Below are 20,685 nucleotides of genomic sequence, written 5' to 3'. Positions count from 1 at the left end.
TGGAGGACTGCGCAGGATGTGATTGAAACGTTTTTGTCGGATTCAGATACAGATATATTAGGCTTATGTGAAACTTTTTTAGATGATTTTTCAATTGAAAATATACATGTAAAAGATTACCAATTTTTTCACATCGGTCGGAAAAGACAAAAACAAGGGGGTCTAGGTGTTTTGATTAAAAATTGCATACCAGCACGTATAAGGATTGATTTTTTGCCAATGAATATTGAAATGATTTTTGAATCTTGTGTAGTGGAATGCTCTTTTCAAAATAATCGGAGGTTTTTAATTGCAGTTATTTACCGTACTCCGTCATCCAGCCAGATGGAATTTAAAAATCATTTTGAAAGTATGTTGGATAAATTAGCTAGTCTTAATACTCCTTATTTAGTTATGGGTGATTTTAATATTGATTTAATGAAACTCCTATCTGCAGATCAGAATAGAATAGATAGAAATATTTTGCAGTTTTTGGAGGGCCCACTATCTTATGGACTAAACCCCGTATGTTTTGTGCCCTCTAGAATAGCTGATACATCATTTTCACTTATTGATAATATTTTTTCACCTTATAGTGCTGTTAATACATTTGTTATTCCTGATGATTCATCTGACCACTGTATAATTATGTCTGATTTTCTTATAAATTTTCCGCATAATAAAAAAAATCAAACCAAGCGTAGAGATTTTTCACATAAAAATGTGTTAAGGTTAACAGAAGGGCTTGGTGATGTTGATTGGAGTCCTGTAATTGATGAGAAGGATCCGAACCAATCATTAGATAAATTTTATTATATTATGAATGAAAAGCTTGATCTTTTTTGCCCATATAAGAGCCCGAGAGGAAAAAAACTTACCCCAAAAAAACCTTGGATAAATGAATCACTTTTGAGATCTATTAATGAGAAAAATCGTTTATATAAAATTAGAATAAAATATCCCACGGAAGTAAATATAACGCGTTTTAACAATTATAAGAATATGCTGCTAAGGATCCTTAGAGTAAGTGATAAACTGTATTATGAAAAATGTTTTCTAAATTCAGATTCCCCTAGAAAAGCTTGGAGTTTGATTAAAGCTAAAATTGGAAGAAATAAAAAGTTGTTACACCCTGAAGTGTTATTTGATATTAATGGTAAAGAATTTAGAGGACCACAAGCTGTTGCTAAGAAGTTTAGTGAATATTTTGCTAGTATTGGATCATCTGTTGTTTCAGGAGAAGTTGACCTTTCTTCCCCAAGGTCGCATAAAAAATATCTACCGCCCACTGAAGATACGAGCATATTTATGGCCCCGGTTACTTTTGCAGAATTTCAAAAGGTCATTAAGAATTTAAAAAATGGTAATTCATTGGGATATGATGAACTTTCAACTAATTTGCTAAAAAATATTGCAGGTGTAATTTTTGAACCATTGCTTCATATTTTAAATTTATGTATTTTCTCAGGTACATTTCCTAAAAGATGGAAAATTGCTCGTGTAATACCATTGCATAAAAAAGGAGATAAATCTGATACAAATAATTATCGTCCTATTGCAATTTTATCACCATTGTCTAAAGTATTGGACAAAATTTTAAAAGGAAGGATTACTAATTATCTAGATAAAATAAATTTTTTTACCAAATATCAGTTTGGATTTAGGGCAGGTCATTCGACGGAACAAGCAGTTGCAGCTCTTGTATTAGAAATAAATGACTGCTTAGATAGTAATTATCATGTATCTACTGTTTTTTATGATGTTAAAAAAGCATTTGACACTTTAAACCATGAAATTCTTTTTGATAAAATGGAAAATTCCGGTATAAGAGGGAAAGGACTAGAAATAATAAGATCATACCTTTATGGACGTAAAATCATGGTAGATGTTGATGGTCATTTATCTAGTTTAAATGATCTTGAAGATATTGGTGTCCCACAAGGATCGGTATCAGGTCCGCTTTTATTTTTGATGTATATTAATGATCTTCCACGATGTTTGCAGGGAAATAATGGTCTTGCAATTTTATTTGCAGATGACACAGCTGTTTCTGTTAAAGGGAAGGATTCATCTACATTAATTCAAAATTTGTTTAACACTGTTAGTTCAGTTAATCGATGGTTTGTTTCTAATTATTTAGTACCGAATTTTAAGAAGACTGAATTTATGGTTTTTGGTCATTCAAAACGTGCTACTAAAAAAATTTCATGTCAGGAGCTTCAAGTTGGTGAGCATAAAATACGTAGAGTTCAATCATATCGTTATTTAGGAGTTTTTATTGATCCCCTTTTGTCATTTCAAACTCATATTGATCATTTAAGGGTGAAACTTTCGCAAAATATTGGGTCTATGTATCGTTTGCAACATGTTTTTCCATTTTCAATTTTAAAAATAATTTATCATTCTTTGATTGCTCCTTATTTAAATTATTGCACAATTATTTATTTAAATACTTTTTGGACGCATATAAAACCCCTACAGATCCTTCAGAATAAAGCAGTGAGAATACTTGGAAATTTTTTACATCGTCCATCAAAACTTAGAGATGCATCGGAAACTGAAACATTATTTCTTTTCTTGAATTTATTAGATCTGAAACATATAAGAGAACTTATATATCAATATGGCATTTTAAAATACATGATCCTAGTAGTTATTTTTATGAAAAATCTCTGTTGATTCTGCCCCCTCCTTCGGCTCTTAGGTGTTCTGGAACATATCGAATTCCCTTTGTTAATTGTGAAAGATCTAGATTTTCAATTAGATACCAAATACCATTTATTTCAAATAAATATAGGCTGAAAGATAGAATTCAAATTGAGTCATTTCGGCAAATATCAGTTCTAAGGAAGAAAATATTAAAATTATGTATTGACCTGTGATGGTGGAATAGAATTTTTTTTTATTATTATTATTATTTTTTTTTGTTTATATTTGTTACCCATGTTGGGATAGCCTTCCATGCCCCACTTGTCCAGCGCTTTTTTTCTTTATGTTTGTTATGTTTTTTTTTTCTTTAACCAGGTTTTTTTTTCTCTTTCTCTCTTTTGTTATGATGAGGAAATGTTTTTTTTTTTTTTTTTTTTTTTTTTTTTTATTAAAACCCAATTTTACGAGCTTTGCTCTCTGTTGGGGGTATATGTTTTTTGTTATGTTTATTTAATCAAATGATGAAAAGAGGTATAGTTTTTGGTCTGTACAATATTGCATGAGCGGGCCACTTACGAGTATTCCTCATTACTCATATATGCCCGCGGGATGGTCTGAGTCAAAAGTCATCCAAGACTCTTCCGAGAGTCTTACGATCCTATCAGGTCGACCTCTGAAAAAGGGGTGCAGAAGAATAGAAAGGTATGATTGCTGTTGCTTGCCCACGATCATGGGATCCATGGGAGGCTACGTGGCAGTAATTGTTTGTTAATCTTCTGTGACTAGCAAAGTAAGTTGAATTTGCAAGGCTCCATTAAGAGGCGTAACTCGATTCAGGCTAGTCTGTGCAGATCAATAAGTTGCCCACCTGAGGGCTGTTAGGCAAAGACAAAGCTAATGAAGTTTTTTGTTTCATCCTTACACCGCAGATCTACAGTATTTGTTTTGAATTAGAAGTTTTGCCTAAATTTTGCTTTAGTTATTATTACTTGTAAATGAAATGGAATCGAAATATAATGATTGGTTAATTGATTATAATTGATTGATTATATATATCAATGTATAATTATATGAAATTATATAGAATATGAAATTATATTGATTATAAGTTCTTGAATTCGGGGTTTAAGGTTTCATTTCTCGGGTCTTAAAGTTTTTTCGTGACGCTGAGGTTTTCATATATTAGTGTTATTGTAACTTTGGAATTCAAAATTTGGGATTCAGTGTTAAAAGTTGAGTGTGTGAGATTTTCGTTAATTCTTGTATATTAATATATTTTAACAGTTTAATCTCATGATTGTTGATTTGGATGTGAGTGGCTTTTGTTAATGGTTAGGATATGATTGTTGGTTTGGACATGATTGTTAGTTTGGATAAGATTGTTGGTTTGGATATGACTGGCTTTTTTGAGCGATTGGAATATGATTGTTGGTTTGGATATGATTGTCGGTTTAAATATGAGTGGCTTTTATGAGCGGTTTGGATAGTTTTGTTTGTTTGGATATGATTGTTGGTTTGGATATGAATGGCTTTTATGAGCGGTTTGGATATGATTGTTGGTTTGATATGAGTCGCTTGGTTTTATATGATCCTTGGTTTGATATGAGTCGCTTTTATAAATGGTTTGGATATGATTGTTGGTTTGAATATGAATGTTGCTTTGGATATGAGTGGCTTTTATGAGTGGTTTGGATATGATTGTTGGTCTTGATATGATTGTTGGTTTGGATATGATTGTTGGTTTGGATATGATTTTAGGTTTGGATTCGATTGTTGGTATGGATATGATTGTTGGTTTGGATATGATTGATGGTTTGCATGTGAGTGGCTTTTATGAGTGGTTTGGATATGTTTGTTGGTTTGGATATGAGTGGCTATCATGAATACTTTGGATATGATTATTGGTTTGGATATGGCTGTTGTTTTGGATATGAGTGGCTAATATGAGTGGATGGGATATGATTGTTGGTTTGGATACGATGCTTGGTTGGATATGATTTTTTGGTTTGGATATGATTGTTTGTTTTGGATATTATTGTTGGTTTGGATATGAGTGGCTTTTACGAAGGGTTTGGATATGATTATTGGTTTGGATATGAGTTGTTTTTATGAAGGGTTTGGAGAGGATTGTTGGTTTGGATATGAGTGTTGTTTTAGGTGTGAGTGTCTTTTATAAGTGGTTTTGATATGATTGCTGGTTTGGATATGAATGCTGGTTTGTATATGATTGTTGGTTTAGATATGAGTGGCTTTTATGAGTGGTTTGGATATGATTATTGGTTCGGATATAATTCTTGGTTTGGATATGAGTGGCTTTTAGGAGTGCTTTGGATATTATTGTCGGTTTGGATATGATTGTTGGTTACGATATGACTGGCTTTTACGAGCGGTTGGATATGATTGCTGGTCTGGACATAATTGTTGGTTTGGATATAATTGTTGGTTTGGACATGAGTGGTTATTATGAGTGGCTTCGATATGATAATTGGTTTGGATATGATTTTTGGCTTGGATATGAGTGTATTTTATGAATGGTTTGGATATGATTTCCATGATTGTATATAATTATATATGATTTTTAATGTTCCTTTAGAAGGCGTAACTTAGAATGTTCCTTTAGAAGGCTCCTTTAGAAGGCGTAACTCGATTCAGACTAGTCTGTGCAGATCAAGAAGTTGCTCACCTGAGAGCTGCTAGGCAAAGACAAAACTGATTAAGTTTAATGTTCTATCTATTCAACGCGAATCTGCAGTATTTGTTTGGAATTAGACGTTTTTGCCTAAATGTTGCTTTAGTTATTATTACTTGTATAGCATTACAAAATTACTATTTTTGAGACTGTTTAAATGAATTGGAATCGAAATATAATGATTGATTACTTGATTATAATCTATTAATTATATATTTCTATGTATAATTATATGAAATTATATAGAATATGAAATTATATTGAGTATAAGTTCTTGAATTCGGGGTTTAAGGTTTCAATTCTCGGGTTTTAAGGTTTTTGCGTGACGCTGAGTTTTGCATATATTAGTGTTGATAAATGTTAGATTTGGGATTCAATGTTAAGAGTTGTTGTGTGAGATTAATTAAAAAAAAATTTCTGAAAAATAAGTTTTTCAAAGAAAAGTAAAGGCCATTTTAAACTTAACTTCAGGAGATAGAAATACCTGTTAAAATTCAAACTCAAAACGACCAGAAATTACTATTAAAGAATAAATAAAACCCAAAACGAACAGAATTAAATAAACAATCATAGCGAAAAACATACAACAAGTAATAATATAAATGAATAAATAGATCTTAAAGCGAGTAATGCTTAGATTGAATTTGAAAATCTAGCTTAAAACGAAAACAAATATTTGCTATTAAAGTATAAATGAAACTTAAAACGAACAGAAATTAAATAAACAATCAATGCGAACAAAACATACAATATATATTAATGTAAATGAATAAATAAAGCTTAAAACGAGTGAAACTTAAATTGAATATGCAAATCAAGTTTGAATCGAATAAAAATAACTACGAACAAGAGTTTGGGTATCTTCTCACTGCAGATGCCTAAAACCTACTGCGTCATTGGTGCTTTACTGAAAACAATTCTTTGAAATATTTTCACCTTTGTAACTTTAAGAAATCGAAAATTAATTAAGATTTTAGGGAATAAATATCAGCATATGTATATTAAATTGGCAATGTACATTTTATTTCAGTAAACTCATTTGAATTTTTTTTCAGTAAAGTATAAATTATATTCTGGCTCTTAGAAAGCATAGGGGTTTTGAACCCTACTCACATTAATTTATGCTCGTTTTGAGTTTGACTCTAATATTTATTTTAGTATGTGTTTGTATTGGGTTTCATTTATTTATTGATACTGATTTGGGGTAGTTGTATGCTTGGCAGATTATATCATAGTCTGGATGCCAGGTGTTTAAAATTTGAACCATACCACGACGGAATGGGGCTGCTACGAGAATTAGCCTACCCTTCACCCCCTAAATTGACCATACGGATTCAAAAATACCAATGGCACTTGCTTGCGAGTGGTGGAACTCTCTGAAATTTGACATTTTATTATATTTTGGTGTTTCATGCAAGAAAATACATGTTCCACAAAGTTTGTGGTGCAGTTTTCTGCTCAAATAGAAATGCCTAGAAGCCATAGAATGTTTTCATAACAAACTAAAACGATTAGTTAAAAAAAATGGCACTGTTAAAAAAAAAGGCAAAACTTTATGAGTCTTGAACAGTCTTGGAAAGTATAAACAAAATCAAATGTAATATTAGATATATAATGATATTAATTGTTGAAAGATCTCAGTTCAAGTTTTTTTTTCACTTTAATTTTTATTTTCATTTTCAATGCTGTAAGAACTGGAAAATAATAAATTTGTAATATACGAGTAATTTGTTTTCAGTGAGCACCAATGACGCAGAAGGCTTTAGGTTTTTACAGTTAAAGTAGGGGGCGGTATCTAAATTTTGCTTGTAGTGAAACTATATTTGTCTTGACCAAACTTGAAAAGAAATAATAAATTAAACTGACTATTTGATGCATAATGATATTAATTGCTAAAAGCTCATCAGTTCAAAATTTTACTGTAATTTTAATATTTATTTTCAATATTAAGTACAAAAGAAAACATTTGTAATATAATTCGTTTTCATTAAAGTGCCAATGTCGCAGTAGGTTTTAGGCTTTTGCAGTGAGACGATACCCAAACTTTTGTTTTTAGTTGTTTTTATTTCATTCAAACTTGATTTGCATATTCAATTTAAGTTTCACTCGTTTTAAGATCTATTTATTCATTTAAATTAATATATATTGTATGTTTTGTTCGGATTGATTGTTTATTTAATTTCTGTTCGTTTTAAGTTTCATTTATAATTTAATAGCAAAATATTTTTTTTCTTTTTAATCTTGATTTTCATATTCAATCTAAGCATTCCTCACTTTAAGATCTATTTATTCATTTATATTATTACTTGTTGTATGTTTTTTGCTATGATTGTTTATCTAATTCTCTTCGTTTTGGGTTTCATCTATTCTTTAATAGTAATTTCTGGTCGTTTTGAGTTTGAATTTTAATAGGTATTTGTATCTCCTGAGCTTAATTTTAAAACGGTCTTTACTTTTATTTGAAAAAATTATTTTTCGGAAAGTTTTTTTAATTAATTTTTTTTCGTTTTTGATTGCAGGAAGTTTCGAGTTTTTTTGGCATGGGGGGGTGCTTACTGTCCGATTATTCTTGACTTTAAAAAATGGATCATGAACATTCAATTTAAATTGAATGAGGCTTTTATCAAAGTCTATACGATTACCTCTTTGATCAAAACCTTATAAATGAACAATAGACAGTTTGCATAACTTGTGGACAGCGATGTACAACAATGAATGTATTGAAAAAATAGCTCCAATAAGAGAGCTTAGACCATTTCACTTGCTGACACAAAGGGATCACGACTGTTTGGAATTGACCTTAAGAGGATTTTGTGTGCCAAAGCAATTTTACATCTATCACACAGTATGTATTTTAACCTTATAATTGAGTAATTATATTAGATTTCCTATGTGTTCTTCCCATACAAAACCCCTTCCCATAAGTTATAAACCCCCCTTAATAAGTTATACCCCAGGGCATAACTTACAACGCCTACCCCTGGGCCCTGGTGGGCTGTGTCGACACCGGAGTTTTTGTTATCAGAACTTTGAACTATCTTAACAAAATGTCTATCTCAAAATTTTTATCCGATACATTGAGGGCGTGTAGGAGGGAGAGGGGCTAGTTGCCCTTCAATCTCTTTTGACTCTTAAAAAGTGAACAAGAACTTTCAATTTCCAATCAAACGAGCCCTCTCTAAAGCTTATACGAGCATCCTTCCATAAGAAATAATATGAAGAAGATAATTTCTTAAAACCACATTGGCCTGACATCACATAAAGAAAGAAAAACGAGCAAAAATGGGGTTTTTATAGGCCAAATGAAGATACTGAAAAAACAAAGCGAATATTCATTTGGCCTATAAAAACCCCATTTTTGCTCGTTTTTCTTTCTTTATGAGAAATAATATGAAGGATTCGGAGAATCCTTAAATTACAACCCTTGCCCTGAGGGCTTTGGGGGAGTTGTAATCCTCAAAGACCTAATTTTCAGAGTTTAAAACTACGTTTAATAAAATGGCTGTCTTAAAAATTTTGATTGGATGTATTTGGGGAAAAGGTGGGAGTGAGCGGGGGGTTAGTTGCCCTGAAATCACTTTCGACTATTACAAAGGGCACTATCCCTCAGAATTTCCAATCGAATGAGCCTTTTTTGAAGTTTCTACGACACCGCCTTCTATAAAAACCTTATATGCCCCTAGGGCATAAATAAAAACCCTAGCCCTGACGGTGGTGGGGGATTGTCCTCCTCAAAAATATATTTTCTATCTGGAAATCCACTACGCTGAACAAAATGGCTATCTCAAAATTTTAATTGGATGTGTTTGGGGGAATGATGGGCATGGGGGGGGGCTAGTTGCCCTCAAATCACTTTCGACTATTAAAAAGGCCACTAGCCCTTTGAATTTCCAATTGAATGTGCCTGTTTTGAAGTTTCTACGACAACGCCTTCTATAAAAACCTTATATTCCTCCAGGGCATAACTTAAAACTCTTGCCGAGGGTTGTGGGGGAGTGTCTTCCTCAAAAACATATTTTCTATCTGGAAATCAGCTACACTGAACAAAATGGCTTTCTCAAAAGTTTGATTGGATGTGTTTAGGAGAATGATGGTCGTAAGGGGGGGTAGGGGGCTAATTGCCCTCCAATCACTTTTGACTATTAAAAAGGGCACTATCCCTTTGAATTTCCAATCGAATGAACCTTTTTGAAGTTTCTACGACAACACCTTCTATAAAACCTTATATGCCCCCAGGGCATATCTTAAAACCCTTGCACTGATGGCTCTGGGGGACTGTCCTCCTCAAAAACATATTTTCTATCTGGATATCAACTACGCTGAACAAAATGGCTATCTCAGAATTTTGATTGGATGTGTTTTGGGAAATGAAGGGCGTGGGGAGGAGGCTAGTTGCACTCCAATCACTTTCGACTATTAAAAAGGGCACTAGACTTTTAATTTCTAATTGAATGAGCATGTTTTGAAGTTTCTACGACAACACCTTCTATAAAAACCTTCTTTGCCCCAGGGCATACCTTAAAACCCTTGCCCTGACGGTTTTGGCGGAGTGTCCTCCTAAAAAATATATTTTCTAACTGGAAATCAAATAGGCTGAACAAAATGGCTATCTCCAAATTTTTATTGAATGTGTTTGGGGAAATGATGGGCGTGGGGGGGAAGGGGGCTAGTTACAGTCCAATCACTTTTGACTATTAAAAAGGGCACTAGCCCTTTAATTTCTAGTCGAATGAACATATTTTGAAGTTTCTACGACAACGCCTTCTATAAAAACCTTATATGTCCCCAGGGCATAACTTAAAACCCTTGCCTTGAGGGTTTTGGGGGAGTATCCTCCTTAAAAATATATTTTCTACCTGGGAATCAACTACGCTGAACAAAATTGCTATCTCAAAATTTTGATTGGATGTGTTTGGGGTAATGATGGGCTTGGGGGGGGGGGCTAGTTGCCCTACAATCAATTTGGACAATTAAAAAGGGCAATAGCCCTTTAATTTCCAATTGAATGAGCCAGTTTTGAAGTTTCTACGAAAACCTCTTCTATAAAACCTTATATGCCCCCAGGGCATAACTTAAAACCCATGCCCTGAGGGTTGTGGGGGAGTGTCCACCTCAAAAATATATTTTCTATCTGGAAATCAACTACGCTGAACAAAATGGCTATCTGAAAATTTTGATTGGATGTGTTTGGGGAAATGATGGGCGTGGGGGGGGGGGAGGGGTGCTAGGTACACTCCAAACACTTTCGACTATTAAAAAGGGCACTAGCTCTTCAATTTCCAATTGAATGAGCCTCTTTTGAAGTTTCTACGACAACGCCTTCTATAAAGACCTTATATGCCCCCAGGGCTTAACTTAAAACCCTTGCCCTGAGGGTTGTGGGGGGGGGTATCCTCCTCAAAAATATATTTTCTACCAGGAAATCAACTACGCTGAACAAAATGGCTATCTCAAAATTTTGATTGGATGTGTTTGGGGAAATGATGGGCGTGGGGGGGGGGAGGGGGGCTAGTTACACTCCAATCACTTTCGACTATTAAAAAGGGTACTAGCTCTTTAATTTCCAATTGAATGAGCCTGTTTTGAAGTTTCTACGACAACGCCTTATATAAAAACCTTATATGCCCCCAGGGCATATCTTAAAACCCTTGCCCTGAGGGTTGTGGGGGGGGGGTATCCTCCTCAAAAACATATTTTCTATCTGGAAATCAACTACGCTGAACAAAACGGCTATCTCAAAATTTTGATTGGATGTGTTTGGGGGAATGATGGGCGTGGGGGGGGCTAGTTTCGCTCCAATCATTTTCGACTAATAAAAAGGGCACTAGAACTCTCGATTTCCAATCGAATGAGCCCCCTTTGAAGTTTCTAGGACAACCCCTTCCTTATGAAGTGCCTCTGGGAAAAAAAATAATAATAAATAATAAAACATTGGAGCCGTATGGCCTTTACTATAGGCAACGCTACAGCGTTGCCTCTGATATTCGTTAATTCTTAATATATTAACAGTTTAATCTCAAATCCTAGAATCATTTTTTAATAAGAAAGAAATGATACTTAAAAAAGATTTAAAACTACAGTTCAAATACAACAAAAATACAAAACAACGAAAGCAGGAAATACCCTTGCATAACAAAACTTATATAATTATATATTTGCAGTTTACTGAAAATATTAAAGTGAATGTGCCTTGTCAGCTTAATATACATATGCTGATATTTATTCCTTAAAATCTTAATTAATTTTTGATTTCTTAAAGTTATAAAAGTGAAAATATTTAAAAGAATTTTTATCAGTAAAGTACAAATTATATTCTGACTTTTAGAAAGCATAGGGGTTTTTAACCCTACTCTTGTTAATTTCTGCTCATTTTGAGTTTGACCCGGTTATTTATTGCAATTTCTGTTCATTTTGGGTTTCATTTATTTATTGATGCTGATATGTGGTAGTTGTATGCTTGGTAGACTATTTGATTCTGTTTTATTCATTTTTGATTAAGTGGAGTTCTTTACTGTCTTTTGAAGAACTTATTTTGCGGAAAAAGTTTTTTTTAATTAATTTCTGATCGTTTTACATTGACATAGTCTTTTTCAGACAAAAATAAAATAATAGTTTGAATATTTCTGGTTTTTCTTTAAGGATTTATAGTTTGGCTATTTGTATGCTGAAGAGACTTTTTCAGCAATTTTTAACAACATAATCCCTTTTGAAAACCATGACACAAATAGTAGTATTTAATTTAGTCATATTCCTAGTTGACCTGATAAATAACATTTAATACCATTCCCAAAAAATTATATCTATGCTCTTTAACAGCCTGGATGCAATTACACTCTGTTGATTTGGTAAAATATTAAAAGCGGAAGTAGTAATAGAAGTAGCCCTGAAAATTTGAGCTTAATACCTTAAAAAATTTTGTGTTTTTTTTACACTGCAGCGAAAATGGAAGGGATTGTTTATTTGCTGTAAACAGTAAAATTTTTAGATTTAACTGTATTAAATAGAATAAAATATCAGTGAATAAAATACCGTAAATTTAATTATTTTCTACACTCTAAAATGCTTCATTTTTGTTCATAACTTGGAAGTAATCAAAATCACTCCCCTTTCAATATTCTATTGCTCTCTAGTGAAAATCTTGTTGCTTTTTTGGGTGGCAGAGTACCTGGGAGGGGGCCCTTTCCTAATTTCTTCTTTTAATTTCAGTCCCAATCGTCCCAGTCACAATTTTTCTACGAAGCCTAAAGTGTTCCACCTATAAAAAAATATTCCCATATCTTCGTTCCCACAGTTACGGCAAAAATAATGAATTTCATTAGTCTATGTTTATGCAAATGTATTTTCGATGATGAAAAGGGGTATAGTTTTGTGTCTGTACAATCTCGCATGAGCGGGCCACTAACGAGTATTCCTCATTACTCATTTATGCCCGCGGGAAGGTCTGAGTCAAAAGTCATCCAAGATTCTTCCGAGAGTCTTACGCTCCTATCAGGTCGACCTCTGAAAAAGGGGTGCAGAAGAATAGAAAGGTATGATTGCTGTTGCTTGCCCACGATCATGGGATCCATGGGAGGCTACGCGGCGGTAATTTTTTGTGAATCTTCTGTGACTAGCAAAGTAAGTTGAATTTGCGAGGCTCCTTTAGAAGGCGTAACTCGATTCAGGCTAGTCTGTGCAGATCAAGAAGTTGCCCACCTGAGAGCTGCTAGGCAAAGACAAAACTGATGAAGTTTAATGTTCTATCTATACAACGCGAATCTGCAGTATTTGTTTGGAATTAGACGTTTTTGCCTAAATTTTGCTTTAGTTATTATTATTTGTGTAATATTTTAAAATTACTGTTACTGAGTCTGTTTAAATGAATTGGAATTGAAATTATAATTATTGATTAATTGATTATAATTTATTGATTATATGTTTATCAATGTGACATTATATGAAAGTATATAGAATAAAATTATTAAGGTTTTTTACGTGAACCTGAGGTTTTCATATATTAATATTATTGTAATGATAAATGGTAAATTTAGAATCCAAGGTTAAAAGTTGAGTTTGTGAGATCTTCGTTAATTTTTGTATATTAATATATTTGAACAGTTCAATCTCAAATCCTAGAATCATCAAATCCTTGGTTTGATATGAGTCGCTTTTATAAGTGGTTTGGATATGATTGTTGGTTTGGATATGAGTGGCTTTTATGAGTGGTTTGGATATGATTGTTGGTCTGGATATGATTATTGGTTTGGACATGATTGTTGGTTTTGATATGATTGTTGGTTTGGATATGATTAATGGTATGAATATGAGTGGTTTGGATGAGGTTGATGGTTTCGACACGAGTGGCTATTATTGGTGGTTTGTGTATCATTTTTGGATTGGATATGAGTGGCTATTCTGAATACTTTGGATATGATTGTTGATTTGGATAAGGCTTTTGTTTTGTATATAATTGGGTAATATGATTGGTTGGGATATGATTGTTGGTTTGGATACGATTGTTGGTTTGGATATGATTGTTGGTTTTGGATATTATTGTTGGTTTGGATATGAGTGGCTTTTACGAAGGGTTTGGATATGATTGTTGGTTTGGATATGAGTGTTTTTTTATGAATGGTTTGGAGAGGATTGTTGGTTTGGATATGAGTGTTGTTTTAGACATGAGTGTCTTTTATAAGTGGTTTGGATATGATTGCTGGTTTGGATATGAATGCTGGTTTGTATATGATTGTTGGTTTAGATATGAGTGGCTTTTATGAGTTGTTTGGATATGATTCTTGGTTCGGATATAATTCTTGGTTTTGGATATGAGTGGCTTTTAGGAGTGCTTTGGATATGATTTTCGGTTTGGATATGATTGTTGGTTAGGATATGATTGGCTTTTACGAGCGGTTGGATAGGATTGCTGGTTTGGACATAATTGTTGGTTTGGATATGATTGTTGGTTTGGATATGAGTGGTTTTTATAGATCTGCAAATTATTGCCTTACGCGTAAACAGCAATGTGCTTAATTTGAAGAGGCAAAGTTATTGCCTCTCGTTGATATTAAATTTAAAAAACAAGTTTTTCCAACTGAAAGTAAGGAGCAGCATTAAAACATAAAACGAAAAGAAATTATTACGTATATGGAGGGGGTTTCCTCCTCCTCAACACCTCACTCTTTATAATATTTTTTTATATTAAAAAAGCTTCTTATTGTTCTAATTAAAGGACCTTTGTGGTTCAGGAGTCGTTCTTAAAGAATTGGGACAAAATTCAAACTTAAACGTAAACAGCAATGTGCTGAGGAGGAGGCAACCCCCTTCACATATGTAATAGTTTCTGTTTATTTTAATTTTTAATGTTGCTCCTTACTTTCAGTTGAAAACTTGTTTTTTTTATTTAATTTTGGGTCTTTTTTTTTTAAATAATCCCAGGAAATCTGGCCAACCTCCAGGGGAAAATATTCTCCCCGTGGAAAAATCCTTTAGAAAACTCAATTCTGGTGAAACTTTACTCAGGACAGTTACCCTTAATAACTCCACAAATAAAGTTGGGACGGAAAATAGAAACCAAGACATAAAAAAGGATTTTATGTATGAATCCTTTCAAATTCCTCCAGTATATAGTTTCCCCATACAAGTTCATCCCAGGAAATTTCCCACCGCATGGAAACACCCCCCGCAGAAAACCCCCCAGCAGATAATCCCCCCACCCCACCCTAAAAGTATGAATACCTCCAAATAACAAATACTATGCATAGACAATGGGCAAATTTTATAACTTAAAAAACCTTTCCCCTGGGACTTTGGGAGCTTCGATTTATATTCAAAGGCATAGTTATTAGGTTTTTCAACTCTAATGAGCAAAATGGTTATCTCAAAATTTTTATTGAACGATTTTGTGAGAAAGGGGCGGGGAAGGGGCATAGTTGCCCTCCAATTTCTTCTGATGCTTAAAAACGGCGTTATAACTTTTAATTTCCGTTCGAATGAGCCCTCTCACGAATTTGTAGGAACATTGGACAATACGATCACCTCTGGAAAAAACAAAACATATAGACACGCGTCTGTGATCTTTCTTCTTGGAAAAAAAATACAAAATTCCACTTTTTTGCAGATAGGAGCTTGAAAACTCTACAGCTGTGTTTTATGATACACTGAATCTGCTGGTGTGATTTTCATTAATATTCTATGACTCTTACGGGATAATTTCCCCTTTTGCGAAAATCAGTTAAGTTTTCTCAGGCTCATTGCCGTTGATGGGTAAGACTAAAATTAATGAAACTTGTCTTTTTGAAATCAGTGCAAGAAGCCGATTCATTTTATATATATATTGATGTCAAAATCACTCTTTACGCTAATAAAAAAAAAAATCTTATTGTTCTAATTAAATGACCTTTGTGATTCAGGAGTCGTTTTTAAGGAATTGGGACAAAATTCCAACTTTAGCGTAAATAGCGAGGTGTCGAGGAGCAGGCAACCACCTTTTTAATGCGTAATAATTTTTGTTTGCTTTAAGTTTTAATGTTTCTACTTACTTTCAGTTGAAAAGAATTTGTTTTTATTTAATTTTTGATCTTTTTTTAAAGAGTCCCGTGAAATCTGGCCCACCTTCAAGGGGAAATGTCCTCCCGTAGTTGTAGCATTCATAAAACACATGTTCTGAGTTTGTCTGTGTTTGCGTGGCTTCAGGTTATTGTGATTTTGGATTTTTAGTTTCGTTTTTATCCAAAATTTCTTATCGGGGCTGTTATTTCTGTACTTTGATCATGAGTATGTTGAGTAAACATTTTATGAGGTCTTTCAGTTTTTCTTTTGCATTGGGCTTAGTTTTTGGTATTAAGGTTAGGTTTTTCTATGTCAAGGATAATGCTTTTGAAATGGAACTCGAACTGGGAGTTCTATGGATAGTGATTGCCTTTTATTGTCTTAAGTAAAAGATTTTTCACTTTGGGGTTTAAACTGTAATCTCGTTGGTATAAATTTTGTTTGATTTTAAGTCTTTTTAAAACACTAAGATTTTAATGTACTAAGTTAGGTGTAAGCTAGGTAAAAAAAAATCCATTATTAAATGTTTAAACAAAAGTGTGATGCAAAGGGCCAGAGATTTTTAGCTCGAATATAATGAATTGCATCGTGGGAGTATTTTATTTTTTCATGGTTGATCAAATCGAAGTAGTTTTTATCAAATATCGGAAGAGGGCTTATTCAAACAGAAAGTAAAAATCCCACCGCACTCTTCAAGCAATACAAGTTATTTCTGCAGTTTTCATCGAAAAACTACTGGATTTATGCCAAAAACAAAACAAAAAAAACTCTTGCGGCCCAGTCAGGGCCAACAAAAGCTCTAATAGAAAAAAAAATGTGATAAAAAAAATTATTTTTACACTGCAGCGAGAATTGAAGGGATTATTTTTTTGCTGTAAACCGTAAAATATTAGATTTTAGTGTATTAAATAGAAATCAGTGAATAAAACTCAGTAAATGTAATTATTTTATATACTCTAAAATGCTTCATTTTTCTTCATAACTTGGAAGCAATCAAAATCACTCCCCATCCAATATTCTATTGCTTTCTGGTGTAAATCTTGCTGCTTTTTTGGGTGGCAGAGTACAGGAGAGGGGGTTCCTTCCCTAATTTCTTCGTTCATTTTCAGTCCCAATCTTCCCAGTTACAGTTTCTCTACGAAGCCTAAAGTGTTCCACCCTTAAACAAATATTCCCATATTTTCGTTCCCACACTTACGGCAAAAATAATGAATTTCATTAGTCTATGTTTAGGCAAATGTATGTTCAATGATGAAAAGGGGTATAGGTTTTGGTCTGTACAATCTCGCATGAGCGGGTCACTTACGAGTATTCCTCATTACTCATTTATGCCCGCGGGAAGGTCTGAGTCAAAAGTCATCCAAGATTCTTCCGAGAGTCTTACGATCCTATCAGGTCGACCTCTGAAAAAGGGGTGCAGAAGAATAGAAAGGTATTATTGCTGTTGCTTGCCCACGATCGTGGGATCCATGGGAGGCTACTCGGCAGTAATTGTTTGTGAATCTTCTGTGACTAGCAAAGTAAGTTGAATTTGCGAGGCTCCTTTAAAAGGCGTAACTCGATTCAGACTAGTCTGTGCAGATCAAGAAGTTGCCCACCTGAGAGCTGCTAGGCAAAGACGAAACTGGTTAAGTTTAATGTTCTATCTATACAACGCGAATCTGCAGTATTTGTTTGGAATTAGACGTTTTTGCCTAAGTTTTGCTTTAGTTATTAATACTTGTATAGTATTACAAAATTACTATTTTTGAGACTGCTTAAATGAATTGGAATCGAAATATAATGATTGATTACTTTATTATAATCTATTGATTATATATTTTTATGTATAATTATATGAAATTATATAGAATGTGAAATTATATTGAGTATAAGTTCTTGAATTCGGGGTTTAAGGTTTCACTTCTCGGGTTTTAAGGTTTTTGCGTGACGCTGAGTTTTTCATATATTAGTGTTGATAAATGTTAGATTTGGGATTCAATGTTAAGAGTTGTTGTGTGAGATCTTCGTTAATTCTTGTATATTAATATATATTAACAGTTTAATCTCAAATCCAAGAATCAGTTTTTAATAAGAAAGAAAAGATACTTAAAAAAGATTTAAACCTACAGTTCAAATACAACAAAAATACAAAACAACGAAAGCAGGAAATACGCTTGCATAACAAAACTTATATAATTATATATTTGCAGTTTACTGAAAAAATTGAAGTGAATGTGCTTTTTCAGTTTGATATACATATGCTGATATTTATTCCTTAAAATCTTAATTTATGTTTGATTTCTTAAAGTAATAAAAGTGAAAACAATTAAAAGAATTTTTTCAGTAAAGTACAAATTATATTCTGGCTCTTAGAAAGCATAGGGGTTTTGAACCCTACTCTTGTTAATTTCTGCTCATTTTGAGTTTGACCCGGTTATTTATTGCAATTTCTGTTCGTTTTGGGTTTCATTTATTTATTGATGCTGATATATGGTAGTTGTATGCTTGGTAGACTATTTGATTCTGTTTTATTCATTTTTGATTAAATGGAGTTCTTTACTGTCTTTTGAAGAACTTATTTTGCGGAAAAAGTTTTTTTTAATTAATTTCTGATCGTTTTACATTGACATAGTCTTGTAGCAATAGAAATTTTGCTTGTAGCAATAAAAAGCTTTCTGGCCGTCCTGATAGCGGTAATGAAGATTGATCGCGTCAAGTCTAAAATTATACCTTAAACTGTGAAATTACACTTTAAAGGTACTCCAACAGCGCCGCTTATAGCGCTAAAGATTGTGTCAACTAGGCTAGCGCCGCCCTCAATTAATGGGAGAAAATTGAATATGTAGACATATAAATGTGGCCTCTTTTTTCTCGAGCTATCTGGGGATCCGATTCCCTGGGAGCGTTTACCTTGGAGACATGCGAACTAACTACCTATTATTAGACTAGATGCAGACATATAAAATGAAATAAACACAGATAAAAAAGGGCAATAGATTTATTGAACTTACATACTTAGGTGCACAGCAATGGGTCACTTCATATGACAATAACGGTGAACGGTGACAACGATGGAAGAATATAAGAAGTTTGTCTGAGTGGTTATGACTCTGATTTACGAATAATCTTAAAAAGCACTTCTAACCCACTATCAAACATAATTCTTCAGTCCTGCGCTGTAAGAACTGGCTCACCATTGGCCCAAGTGGACCAAGGATGTGTACCCTTCGTCCAATGAATTGTTTTAATTATTTCTGCTGATTCAAACGTTCACACGGCTCTTATAGTTTAAACTTCCTTAGAAATATTGTGCGTGGCACCTTTTTTATTACCACTATCTTAGCGAAATCCAAAGCTTGATTAACGCCGTTCTGAGACTGACTGTAATTTTTTCTCATTGCTGATTAAAGACTTTTCATTTTTTGAAACTAGATTTAGCTTAATTGGAGGAAGTCGGAATTATCTTTAGAAAGAAGGAACTTTATTTTGGTCTTTTAAATACATCGCATTTTACTCATGGTACAGTCTTTTTCAGACAAAAATAAAATAATAGTTTGAATATTTCTGGTTTTTCTTTAAGGATTTATAGTTTGGCTATTCGTATGCTGAAGAGACTTTTTCAGTAATTTTTAACAACATAATCCCTTTTGAAAACCATGACACAAATAGTAGTATTTAATTTAGTCATATTCCTAGTTGACCTAATAAATAACGTTTAATACCATTCCCAAAAAATTATATCTATGCTCTTTAACAGCCTGGATGCAATTACACTCTTTTGATTTGGTAAAATATTAAGAGCGGAAGTAGTAATAGAAGTAGCCCTGAAAATTCGAGCTTAATACCTTAAAAAATTTTGTGTTTTTTTTACACTGCAGCGAAAATGGAAGGGATTGTTTATTTGATGTAAACAGTAAAATTTTTAGATTTAACTGTATTAAATAGAAATCAGTGAATAAAATACCGTAATTTTAATTATTTTCTACACGCTAAAATGCTTCATTTTTGTTCATAACTTGTAAGTAATCAAAATCACTCCTCTTGCAATATTCTATTGCTCTCTGATGTAAATCTTGCTGCTTTTTTGGGTGGCAGAGTACCTAGGAGGGGGCCCTTTCCAAATTTCTTCTTTTACTTTCAGTCCCAATCGTCCCAGTCACAATTTTTCTACGAAGCCTAAAGTGTTCCACCTATAAACAAATATTCCCATATCTTCGTCCCCACAGTTACGGCAAAAATAATGAATTTCATTAGTCTATGTTTATACAAATGTATGTTCAATGATGAAAAGGGGTATAGTTTTTGGTATGTACAATCTCGCATGAGCCGGCCACTTACGAGTATTCCTCATTACTCACTTATGCCCGCGGGAAGGTCTGAGTCAAAAGTCATCCAATATTCTTCCGAGAGTCTTACGCTCCTATCAGGTCGACCTCTGAAAAAGGGGTGCAGAAGAATAGAAAGGTATGATTGCTGTTGCTTGCCCACGATCGTGGGATCCATGGGAGGCTACGCGGCAGTAATTGTTTGTGAATCTTCTGTGACTATCAAAGTAAGTTGAATTTGCGAGGCTCCTTTAAAAGGCGTAACTCGATTCAGACTAGTCTGTGCAGATCAATAAGTTGCCCACCTGAGGGCTGCTAAGCAAAGACAAAGCTAATGAAGATTAATGTTTCATCCTTACAGCGCGTATCTACAGTATTTGTTTTGAATTAGAAGTTTTTGCCTAAATTTTGCTTTAGTTATTATTACTTGTATAGTTATCATTACTTGTAAATGAATTGGGATCGAAATATAATGATTGGTTAATTGATTATAATTAATTGATTATATATATCAATGTATAATTATATGAAATT

General features: G+C 33.3%; 4 non-coding genes across 4 annotated transcripts; all 4 read left to right on the top strand.

The window, feature by feature from the left end:
• Window positions 1-3,171: 3,171 nt before the first annotated feature.
• LOC148949632 (Nuclear RNase P) lies at window positions 3,172-3,481 on the top strand. The gene has a single exon (XR_016142176.1).
• Window positions 3,482-12,687: 9,206 nt separating this feature from the next.
• LOC148949631 (Nuclear RNase P) lies at window positions 12,688-12,997 on the top strand. Its single transcript, XR_016142167.1, has one exon.
• Window positions 12,998-17,117: 4,120 nt separating this feature from the next.
• LOC148949630 (Nuclear RNase P) lies at window positions 17,118-17,427 on the top strand. Its single transcript, XR_016142163.1, has one exon.
• A 2,704-nt stretch (window positions 17,428-20,131) lies between these two features.
• LOC148949629 (Nuclear RNase P) lies at window positions 20,132-20,441 on the top strand. The gene has a single exon (XR_016142174.1).
• The last annotated feature ends 244 nt before the right edge of the window (window positions 20,442-20,685 follow it).

Source organism: Artemia sp. Qi Xiang Cuo, chromosome 8 (assembly GCF_049724085.1).
Source record: "Artemia sp. Qi Xiang Cuo chromosome 8, ASM4972408v1, whole genome shotgun sequence".
Taxonomy (NCBI): domain Eukaryota; kingdom Metazoa; phylum Arthropoda; class Branchiopoda; order Anostraca; family Artemiidae; genus Artemia; species Artemia sp. Qi Xiang Cuo.
Note: the sequence above shows the minus strand (reverse complement) of the source record. Positions and strands in the feature narration are given on the sequence as shown.